The sequence below is a fragment of the Rhineura floridana genome, chromosome 2 (assembly GCF_030035675.1).
Source record: "Rhineura floridana isolate rRhiFlo1 chromosome 2, rRhiFlo1.hap2, whole genome shotgun sequence".
NCBI lineage: Eukaryota > Metazoa > Chordata > Lepidosauria > Squamata > Rhineuridae > Rhineura > Rhineura floridana.
Genome location: NC_084481.1, coordinates 142,909,618 through 142,921,933, shown reverse-complemented (window position 1 = coordinate 142,921,933; position 12,316 = coordinate 142,909,618). Strand labels below are relative to the sequence as shown.

General features: G+C 41.4%; 1 protein-coding gene and 1 long non-coding RNA gene across 8 annotated transcripts in view; one reads left to right on the top strand and one right to left on the bottom strand.

The window, feature by feature from the left end:
• LOC133377192 (uncharacterized) overlaps window positions 1-6,483 on the bottom strand; it is a 45,032-nt gene extending 38,549 nt beyond the window's left edge. Inside the window, exons 1-2 of the long non-coding RNA XR_009760644.1 lie at window positions 6,431-6,483; window positions 5,756-5,779 (exon numbers count right to left, since the gene is read on the bottom strand). This is a non-coding gene — a long non-coding RNA (uncharacterized LOC133377192). The remainder of the gene's footprint in view (window positions 1-5,755; window positions 5,780-6,430) is intronic.
• The window catches only part of SHANK2 (SH3 and multiple ankyrin repeat domains 2), a 655,745-nt gene that overhangs the window by 131,327 nt on the left and 512,102 nt on the right, over window positions 1-12,316 (top strand). The gene's annotated exons all lie outside the window — the stretch shown is intronic.

Genomic DNA, 12,316 nt, shown 5'->3' with positions numbered 1-12,316 from the left:
ACTGGAGTGCTTGGTCTTAGAGGAGAGCATTGATATAGTGAGCATAACGGAGACCTGGTGGAATGGAGAAAACCAGTGGGATACGGTTATCCCTGGATATAAACTATATCGGAAGAACAGGGAAGGACATATTGGTGGCGGTGTCGCTGTATATGTGAAAGAAGGCATTGAATCCAGCAAGCTCGAAACCCCAAAAGAGGCGGACTCCTCCACAGAATCATTGTGGGTGGTGATACCATGCCCGAGGAGTGATTTAATACTGGGAACGATCTATCGTCCCCCTGATCAAAATGCTCAGGGAGACCTTGAGATGAGATATGAAATTGAGGAAGCATCCAAACTAGGAAATGTGGTAGTAATGGGTGACTTCAACTACCCGGACATAGACTGGCCGCATATGTGTTCCAGTCACAACAAAGAAGCAACATTTCTAGATATTCTAAATGACTATGCCCTAGACCAGTTGGTCATGGAACCGACCAAAGGGACGGCAACCATGGACTTAATCCTCAGTGGGGACTGGGACCTGGTGCGAGATGTAAGTGTTGTCGAACCAATTGGGAGCAGTGACCATAGTGCTGTTAAATTAAACATACATGTAAATGGCCAATTGCCAAGAAAACCCAACATGGTCACATTTGACTTCAAAAGAGGAAACTTCACAAAAACGAGGGGATTGGTAAAAAGAAAGTTGAAAAATAAAGTCCAGAGGGTCACATCACTCGAAAATGCTTGGAAGTTGTTTAAAAACACTATGTTAGAAGCTCAACTTGAGTGCATACCACAGATCAGAAAAGGTACCACCAGGGCCAAGAAGATGCCAGCATGGTTAACGAGCAAAGTCAAGGAAGCTCTTAGAGGCAAAACGTCTTCCTTCAGAAAATGGAAGTCTTGTCCGAATGAAGAAAATAAAAAAGAACACAAACTCTGGCAAAAGAAATGCAAGAAGACAATAAGGGATGCTAAAAAAGAATTTGAGGAGCACATGGCTAAGAACATAAAAACCAACAACAAAAAATTCTATAAATACATTCAAAGCAGGAGACCATCTAGGGAGGCGATTGGACCCTTGGATGATAAGGGAGTCAAAGGTGTACTAAAGAACGATAAGGAGATTGCAGAGAAGCTAAATGAATTCTTTGCATCTGTCTTCACAGTGGAAGATATAGGGCAGATCCCTGAACCTGAACTAACATTTGCAGGAAGGGATTCTGAGGAACTGAGACAAATAGTGGTAACGAGAGAGGGAGTTCTAGGCTTAATGGACAATATAAAAACTGACAAATCACTGGGCCCGGATGGCATCCACCCGAGAGTTTTCAAAGAACTCAAATGTGAAATTGTTGATCTGCTAACTAAAATATGTAACTTGTCCCTCATGTCCTCCTCCGTGCCTGAGGACTGAAAAGTGGCAAATGTAACGTCAATCTTCAAAAAGGGATCCAGGGGGGATCCCGGAAATTACAGGCCAGTTAACTTCTGTCCCTGGAAAACTGGTAGAAAGTATGATTAAGGCTAGATTAACTAAGCAAATAGAAGAACAAGCCTTGCTGAAGCAGAGCCAGCATGGCTTCTGCAAGGGAAAGTTCTGTCTCAGTAACCTATTAGAATTCTTTGAGAGTGTCAACAAGCATATAGATAGAGGTGATCCAGTGGACATAGTGTACTTAGACTTTCAAAAAGCATTTGACAAGGGACCTCACCAAAGACTTCTGAGGAAGCTTAGCAGTCATGGAATAAGAGTAGAGGTCCTCTTGTGGATAAGGAATTGGTTAAGAAGCAGAAAGCAGAGAGTAGGAATAAACGGACAGTTCTCCCAATGGAGGGCTGTAGAAAGTGGAGTCCCTCAAGGATCGGTATTGGGACCTGTACTTTTCAACTTGTTCATTAATGACCTAGAATTAGGAATGAGCAGTGAAATGGCCAAGTTTGCTGATGATACTAAATTATTCAGGGTTGTTAAAACAAAAAGGGATTGCGAAGAGCTCCAAAAAGACCTCTCCAAACTGAATGAATGGGAGGGAAAATGGCAAATGCAATTCAATACAAACAAGTGTAAAATTATGCATATTGGAGCAAAAAATCTTAATTTCACATATACACTCCTGGGGTCTGAACTGGTGGTGACCGACCAGGAGAGAGACCTCGGGGTTGTAGTGGACAGCATGATGAAAATGTCGACCCAGTGTGTGGCAGCTGTAAAAAAGGCAAATTGCATGGTAAGGATAATTAGGAAAGGTATTGAAAATAAAACAGCCGATATCATAATCTATGGTGCGGCCGCATTTGGAATACTGTGTACTATTCTGGTCACCTCATCTCAAAAGGATATTGTAGAGTTGGAAAAGGTTCAGAAGAGGGCAACCAGAACGATCAAGGGGATGGAGCGACTCCCTTACGAGGAAAGGTTACAGCATTTGGGGCTTTTTAGTTTAGAGAAAAGGCGGGTCAGAGGAGACATGATAGAAGTGTATAAAATTATGCATGGCATTGAGAAAGTGGATAGAGAAAACTTTTTCTCCCGCTCTCATAATACTAGAACTCGTGGACATTCAAAGAAGCTGAATGTTGGAAGATTCAGGACAGACAAAAGGAAGTACTTCTTTACTCAGCGCATAGTCAAACTATGGAATTTGCTCCCACAAGATGCAGTAATGGCCACCAGCTTGGATGGCTTTAAAAGAAGATTAGACAAATTCATGGAGGACAGGGCTATCAGTGGCTACTAGCCATGATGGTTGTGCTCTGCCATCCTAGTCAGAGGCAGCATGCTTCTGAAAACCAGTTGCCGGAAGCCTCAGGAGGGGAGAGTGTTCTTGCACTCGGGTCCTGCTTGCGGGCTTCCCCCAGGCACCTGGTTGGCCACTGTGAGAACAGGATGCTGGACTAGATGGGCCACTGGCCTGATCCAGCAGGCTCTCCTTATGTTCTTATAAGTCTTCTGTACAAGACATGCTTAACTGAATCCAAAGGATAAAGCAATTAATGAACAATAGATCCAGCATTAATCAAGATGTGGAATGCATTGTCATCCTTAGAATATTGCAATGTCTCATGCTACTTGAAAATGGGAATAAAACGTAAAGAATGAATACATCAGTTGGCCAAGCTAAGTAATATGTTAAATACATTATCAATAGATTGTGTCTGCTCCCACTGTCCCTGTTAAACTGCAGTTATGGGAGGTTGGGAGAGGGAAATCAGAATACGTAGTGTGCCAATAGCAGCTTTCCTCTAGCATCAAATAGAAATGTGGGGAGAATATTCTTCAGGACCACAGCATACTGTAACAGGATTTAATCCCTCCTCCCATGCTCAGATATTCCCTCCCCTGGGTGGGTGCTGTTTAATAACAACCAGACACATTAAATGTGATCACACATGGCCCTTTAACTTGGCTCTTTAATTGCCTAGTTTTCTCTAAAACAGACTACTTGTCTCCAAATAACACTTTACATATATAGACTTCTCTGCTGGGGAAGCTTTGTTGTGACAGACAGGAAAGTTCTTCCATTACTCATATTTTCATTGATCAACCTCAGTTTGAAAATCCTTATTCTAAAGCATCCAAAAGCAGTTATTGTGAGGAACAAACTGCATATGACATTAACTGTGTAGTTCTTCCCTTGAGTGCAGGTTCCTCTCTCTCTCTCTCTCTCACACGCACGCACGCACGCACGCACGCATGCACGCACACTGCCAGGATGGCCCCTTCTGTCCGGAATGGGACTTTAGTGTGGGTGGTAGGGGGGCTTTAACTCTTAGCCCCGTGCTGCATTGCTGATCTGCAAAGTCCCCTTGTTTGACTGCAATTTGTAGTGCAGAAAAGGAATGGGGCTTTTTTTGAAATGCAAATTGCAGGTGTGGGAGGCCCAGTTTGGATTGGGACCACAGCAGGAGTCAAAGGTTTAAAGCTGCCCTATCTGTGGCGCAGAGTGGTAAGCGGCGGTAACGCAGCCGAAGCTCTGCTCACGGCCGGAGTTCGATTGCAACGAAGGAGGAAGTCGAATCTCCAGTAAAAGGGGTCGAGGTCCACTCAGCCTTCCATCCATCCGTGGTCGGTAAAATGAGTACCCGGTATATGCTGGGGGGTAAAGAAAGGCCGGGGATGGAACTGGCTCCCACCCCATATATATGGTCTGCCTAGTAAATGTCACAAGACGTCACCCTAAGAGTCGGAAACGACTCGCATAACAAGTGCGGGTACACCTTTACCTTTTTTATCCCCATGCTAGGGTCCTGATCTGGATCAGAAATCCTGTGTTGGCAATTTGTGAAAAAAAAGTATTGCACTCTCAAGGCAGAATTGCACAGTTAAGGTCATGGGTAGTTTGACCTTCAGAGAAGATGGCCTTTGGTCACATTTGACAGTAATTATATTTCAGCATTTTCTTTCTATGCTGCTGAAATATGGTTCTTATTTACCCTCGCAGAATTGAATAGTGAAAAGGCAGGCCTTTGAATAAGTAATGTTATGTTGTTTTAGAAAATGTAAAATCATTTGATAAATAAATGTTGGACTTACACCATGATTTATATTTGCAGATGCTAAAACTAGTTGTTGAGCAAATGTATAATAGCTATTCTAAGACTACTGCCTATCAATATCTGACTACAGATGGCACCATGAATCATAGTTTGAATAAAGAAAATGTTAGACGCTAAGCCAGAGTTGCTAGGAGAATTTCTGGACACAGTATACCAAATCTGCTGCTAAATTTTAGAACAGTATCAGTATGCATTCTGACTGAAAAATTTTCAGTGGTGGAAGAAAAATCACATTCAAAAGACCAGTAAAAGGAAGAGAACGCTAGTGTGCTCTGTATTATCAAGGAAGGAAGATGAAATTAAATTCAGCCAGATAGCCTATCGAAAGCATCCAAAAGGTAATGCTCTTCAACAGAACATCAGTTCAAGCAAAAGAACTAGGACTGCACAGCAGAAATAAAAGATAATTTGATTGGGGGAGGGGATGATTATTCAAATTATGCCTCTGACAGTTGATACGTTAATCAAATTGTTAATACTTTTCATTCCTCTAGATGATATCCATATAAAATGTTACATGTCCATGTCAAAGTCAAATATTTTAGAACTGTATAATTTTTTGCAGTGTTGTAATTGGACTGGTTATTGCATGGTGAAGTGTAGAACATGCTAAGTAGCATGCACAACAACAGTGAAATATTCTGGACTAGAATACAACTGTTATTAAAATTGCACTTTGTAGTAAAAAAAATCTGTATAATATAAACATATAGGCACAAAATTGTGAAATATTCTTGTTATGAAAACTGGGGGAAAACTGCAAATACTTGTACACATAGCCACAGAATACCTAGGCAAAATATAATTAGCAACTATTTAGTTGGTTCTCAGACATTCCTTGTATGTTTTACTTGTGTATGTAATTGGGATTCCAATGTATCATTCCAGTTGCTATATATGAACAATTCAATAATTTACCTTTGCTGCTGTTTGCAAAATACTTTTCAAGTACGAGCTTTTTACTTTGTAAGGATAGTCTAAAACGGCAACTTTAAAATGTAGATATAAGCTAAATCTAAGCAATCTTACCCCAATAAATATTTCTTAGGCAGTGAAACAGTCTGCTTGTTGGGTTGAACAAATATTAGTTACTTTCATTATTATATTGTAACAGCATCAAACAAAGCTAGGTATGTGTATTGAATTAATATTGTTTAGAAGTTCATGTACATTAAAAGGTCATATAAAGAAAGAAGATAAAACTTACCAAATGCAAATTGAACTTTTATTTCTGAAATGAAAGTGTGACATATGAAATCCTAGTCTTTCATCTCTATAACTATGCTATTTTTATTTGTATGAATCTTACAAGCAGGTTTGTAATAATTTAATGTAGAACCTCTGATTGCCTCTTCCACTGACACTCAGTCTAGTAAGAAGGGGCTGCTTGGAGAATACTATGGCTGCTTTAGGAACCACAAGGAAATATCAGAAGCCTTGGGCCCTGTAGCAGGAACCCAGCCTCCACCTCATACTGGCATTGCCCTAGTCTGGAAAGGGGTGACCCTGATGTTTATTATTTATTTATTTGATTTGATTTATATCCCACTCTTTCTCCCAGTAGGAGCCCAGGGTGGCAATGTGAAGAGGATTCATAACATGGGCTCCTCCATGTAGCACTGGCTTCTCTGATACTACCTTTACAGCATGGGCAGGAGCTGTTCATGGTTCCCACATCACAAATGTAGCATGAGAAAGCTCCCTTAAATAACCCTGAGGCTAACCTTTATTCAGGGCTTTGAAGTATTCTTCAGCCCATAGCAATGACTCTCAGTGATAACCTAATCTGTGAGATTAGGGGGAAGAGCACATGTTTTGCATGCAGAAGGTCTCAAATTCAATCCCCAGCATCTCCAGGTAATCTTATTTTATCTGTTCTTACCTGTTTCCAGACTGTTCTCAAGATGTCCCATGTAGAGCACATTATAGTAGTCTAAAATGAAAGTCACCAAGGAATGAATGACAGGAGCGAGGTATCTATATTTTAGCTAGCAAACTTGCCAAACCTTGTAAAAGGTTTTTTTTTTGAGCCATAGCCACTACATGATAATGCAGAAACAATACTAGGTCCAGAAGTACCCTCGGGCTGCAGACCTGTACCTTAAGAGAGACCAGGACAGGCATTTCCCCAGCTAGCCAGCCCATTGAGTCTCACGTCGTCTTCAACTTGTCTGGAATAAGTTTCAGTGTGTTTACTGTCACGTAGTTCATTACTAATCTCAGACACTAATTCAGGGATACCGCCACCACATCTTGATCCAATGGAAAGGGGAAATAGAAACCAGCAGTATACTGATGACACTGTATCTTCAGAAGACTTCATCTGGTAATTTCATATAGATGTTAAAGAGACTGGGCGATAGAATTGAATCCCTGGGAAACCATGCAGGACAAGTCCTATCAGCAGGAAAAGCAACCTCCCACTACTGTCTCATGGAATCTGTGTTCCAGAAAGGAGCAGAACCACTGAACCAGATAGATGTTCTAGAAGAATACCATGGTCAGACGCATTGCAAGTCACTGAGAGGTCCAGGGGAATTAACAGGGTCACATTCCCACTGTCCTTTTCCTGGCACAGATCATCCTCTATGGTGACCAAGGCAGTTAATGTTCCGAAATCAGGCCGGAAACCGCTTTGAAATGGATTGAGAGACTTGGGAAATAATTGCAAAATTTTTCATGCAACCAGTCTTTCTAGTCTTTCATCATCTGTTCAAGTAATCTGAACCACCTCCACAAATTCTGGAGTTCAGTGGAAACCGTCCAGAGATTACTGTTTAGTAGCATACAACCATTCTTCTTCTCCTAAACTACCTATAAGCTTACATGGTATGGTGATTGATTTGCCTTTAAAAGAAAATTACTTTTTAAAATATATATATAAAAAACATTCCGTATTGAATTTGGGAGATACTGCTATTAAATGATCTTGCCATTTATTTTGAAGTCACTTGATATTTTCCATAACATAAAAACTGCATCAAAATATTTATTTCCTAATATTTTATTATACCACATCATTTTGGTGTCATGGTCTTTTAATATAGCCAGGCCTAGGTTTCCATGGTTTATATTCATGATCTACCCCACCCAATGTTGGAGAGGATGGTTATACTTTCCTTTTTGGTTAGCAATTCTATCATGAGGAACACAGATGACACTTGTTGTGTAGCTTTGAAGAATTTGGTAACATGTGCCTCTGAGCATATGGTGAGTGGTGGCAACACCTCCATCTCCAAAGGTGGAGAATTATATTTTTGTATGTTTGTTGGTGTTCTTCTTACTTTGCTTCTTTCCTGTGTTACTAATGTTTCTATGGAGAATCTAAACTAGAAAATTTTATTTCCCTCATTATTCATCCTAGAAATCTGTGTCAAATTTATTCTTATTAATTTCAAAGCCTTTTTATTGGTCAGTGTCATATGATGGTGAAGACAGCCTTTTGTGTTTCAAATTGGAGCAGAGCTTGGAAGTAACTAGTTACAAGTAGCGAATTACTTGTAATTCATTACTTTTTTGAGTAACGAGTGAGTAATTCCTTTACATTTTGATTGTAATATCACTAGGAGTAATTTTACTACTTTTGTGGAGTAATTGTAACGTTTCCAGAATTACTTTTGGGCATTACTTGGGGGGGGAGCAGGGGAAGTCTTCTGCTCCTCTGATTTGTGGATGAAAATCATGTGCCTCAAACTGGGCTTCTGTGCAGCATCTCTCTTTCCTCATGCTCTGTTCATGGGCAGGAGGCGACGAGGGAGGAGGCAGACAGTGAGACAGGGTGGAGTGGAGAAAACAATTATTTAAAAAAACGGATAGTGGTGGTGAAGAATGGAGTGGAGGGAAAAAGGATCCAGAGGTCAAGAACATGGATAAAGGAGGAGAAGGAGGCAGCAGCAAAATGGAGATAAAGAACTGTGGAGGTGAAAGATGACAACGTGTGTGTGAATACTGTGTTTGCACTTGGCACACAAAGTGGCCTCCACCACCCTCTCTGGCTACTGTGCTGCATTTGCAGAATTTTAACTTTTTTGCATCTCAGGGGAAAATGTTTGCTTGAGTGAGTGTCCCTTAGTTGGTGGCAGGGCAGGGTCTGGGAGGTGGTTAAGTGAGAGAGATTATGCTGGCTGGCTAAGTGGGGGAGTTGCACTTGGTTTGGCATGCAAAGATCTGAGTAGTGGCCTCAGCCTCCCTCCCCACCACTCTTACCAGCAGAGAGACCACCATTGCTATCTTACGAATAAAAATAATTATTCTACTACCTCTGTATGTGTTTGTTTATTTTTAATGTTGTTTTAGGCTACTTAGAGGTGCAGCAGCCAAGGCAGCACCTTGTAGGCAGTTTTTTTAAAGTAACTGAAATGTAATTGTAGTGATTACTTTGGAGGGAAAGTAAAGTAATCAGTTACTTTCAGAGCAATTGTAATTGTAACGGTAATTACTACTTTTTGGGCCATGTAACTGTAACTGTAATTTATTACTTTTAAAAAGTAATCTTCCAAGCTCTGAATTGGAGGTTATGTTCTATTTCTATTTTGGGTGCATTAACAGTTGAATCTGAAACTGCAGTTTGATGTAAAATCAGACTGATTACAATATGTTGCTACGTCAGCAATGACTCTAGCTGTTGGAAAAAAGAGGATGCATGTTTTCAGCCTGCTATGTTTAAACCACTTCATTTAAGGCAAGGTGGGCACGGTCAATTAAAAACATAGAGCACACCTAGCATTTTGCTAGAATATATTTCACCTCCAAGTTTTATCTTGTGCAAACTGAGACACTCCTGAGGTCCACTGGAGACTATTCTGCAGAAGTCAATGCCATTATTCCACAATTATGTTTGGAGTCTTTTTAGTGTAAATTTTGCAAAGTGTTGCTGTACTTCACATATTCACAGATACAGAAATAAAAGAAAATGATTTCGTATAGGAAACTTACTAAAATTGCAAAGTAAATCAGACATATTTAAAGTGACCATCTGAACTATATCAACTATCTTAATAATGTTGCTTCCTCCCTGCTAAAACAAGATCAGCACAGCACATGTCTTGTTTCTGTTCTTTGGGCTGATTGCAGGTGTTGCCACCACTCACCATATGCTCAGAGGCACATGTTACTAAATTCTTCCAAGCTACACAGGAAGTGGATTGGACTGTGAAAGACCAACCCAAATTGTGTTTGCATTTTGACAAATTTGTAGGGCAGTCCCAGAGCTTGGAAAAGTTACTTTTTAAAACTACAACTCCCATCAGCCCCAGCCAGCATGGCCACTGGATTGGGCTGATGGGAATTATAGTTCAAAAAAGTAACTTTTCCAAGCTCTGGACAGTCCAATATCTCAGAGACAAGGTCAGGTCTCCTGCTCCCCTGGTGCATTCACTATAGCTGCCCAATTTCCCTGCTTTTTAAAGTTTGATAGAAATATCTGTGGGCTATAGGTACGTTCTTAAACTTCAAGTTTTTTTTGCCTATTAGTGAATTTCCCTGCTTTTTAATCCGGAAGGTAAGAAGTGGGATCCTGTCCAAGTTTGCTGAGAATAGATTGATCATTTGCATGCTTATTGAGTTCAGTGGGATTTACTCCCCTGCAATGATGCTTAGGAGAGGGGTAACTGACCACAGAGGATAGGGAGGGGAGGAGGAGGAGGAGGGAGGGGAGGAAATGCAGAGGGGAGGACTGGGATGGGAGTAGGCAGGCTGGGGAAGGGTGAAGGACAGGTTTGATCATTTGCATGTTTATGAATTCAGTGCTAATTACTCCTGTGCAATCATGCTTAGGATAGGTAAAACTGACAGGGGGGAGAGAGGGAGGCTGGAGTGGGCAGGGGAGGAGGAAGAAGGAAGAGGGGAGGGGAAGAGGAAGGGAGAGGAGAAGGAGGGGAAAAGCAGGTCTGATCATTTGCATGCATATTGAGTTCAATGGGATTTACTCCTATGTAATCATGCTTAGGATAGGTAAAACTGACCATGGGGAGGAGGAAGGGGAGGAGGAGGGGGAAGCGGAAGAAGGGGATTGGAAAGGGAGGGGGAGGGGGAGTGAGGGGCAAATGAAGTGGGAGGGAAGGGGGGCAAGAGGGAGGGGATAGGAGGAAGGAGAAGGGGAGGGCAGGTTTGATCAGTTGCATACTTTTTTAGTTCAATGGGATTTATTTCTGTGCAATCATGTCTGAAAATGGAAATGGACTGCCTTCAAGTCGATCCCAATTTATGTTGACCCTATGAATAGGGTTTTCATGATAAATGGTATTCAGAGGCGGTTTTACCATTGCCTTCCTAGGAGGCTGAGAGGCAGTGACTGGCCCAAGGCCACCCAGTGAGCTTCATGGCTGTGTAGGGCTTCGAACCCTGGTCTCCCAGGTTGTAGTCCAACACTGACCTGGGGGAGGGGCAGGGAGGGGAGGGGGAGGGACGGGAGGAAATTGGGTGGGCACTGGGCAGAAGGGAAGCCCCTTTCCTTTCCAAAAGGAAAAGATTGTGAACAGTATCATTGCTTTTCAGTGTCTCCCCCACCTTTCTATTCTACAGTAGACATGTAGCCTCCCACCCAGATTTGAACCAAAGCTGTCCTTGACCACATCCACACCAGACCTTTATTTCACTTTGGACAGTCATGGCTTCTCTCAAAGAATCCTGGGAAGTGTAGCTAGTGAAGGGTGCTGAGAGTTGCTAGGAGACGCCCTGTTCCCCTCACAGACCTTCAATCAGAGTGGCTGACTGTTAAACCAGTCTGGACACTGGAGGTCTCTCAGTGGAACAGGAGTCTCTTCTCAGCACCCTTAACAAACCACACTTCCCAGGATTCTCTGAGGGAAGCCATGACTGTCTCAAGTGAAATCAAACTCTGGTGTGGGTGTGGCCCCCTAACTAGGCAAGCCCAGCAGCTGTGAGTCTGGCTTTTAGAACACTGACAGTTGGTTCTTACTGAGCATGCCCAATGTTATCATTGGGTTCCAGCCAAAATTTCTTCAATTAATTAAAAATCAGCGAGGCATTTTTTAAACTTTTAAACTGCAGAAGATGAAGGTCAGAGTATGGGGCAAGGTCAGTATTAGGATTACAGGTACTCTGTGAACATGGCTGGTTTTTAATGAATTTCAACAGATTATGAGAACTCTCAGAGAAAAAAGTCCAAAAGGGCTCTCGGGTTTTTCCCTCTCTTTTTAGACTTTGAACTCTTGATTCTCTGTGACTGTTTCGTGTATCACCATGAAAATGGAGAGTATTGTTAAGCAAGCATTTCTGAGTTCAGGACTATAAATTTTGTAAGGTTTTATTTTGAAATGAGTTTATGGGAAGCAAGAGAATGGCCTTGGGGGTATTTTCAATTTAACATTGCAGAATGTGAAAAATCCACGCTGGTTATAGTGTACAGCCACTCTTGTGGCTGTATAATAATCTAAACATAGTTTGTGATTTTAAAAATACAGTAGCCCTGATGCCTTCTGCATTTGGTCATTCAAATCAAAGCTGTCTGGGATATCATCTGTGCTTTCATACTATCACCCTAGAATTGGGACATGACTTTCCTATCATGCAGTACTTTTGCTCTAACATAAAAAAAATCCTGAATATAAAAACAATTTCATATTAGAAAAGATTATACTTTCCAGATGAATTGAGCCATAGGAACGTGTTGTTTGTTTTTATTCAGTAAATAAACATACATTAACATTAAAATGATCTGAAATTATGTGAGGCTACTAGATGGTTTTACTTTGCCTTTTTCGTATCTTTTACATTAGCTACGGAGATTTCAGACACTGAGATTTCA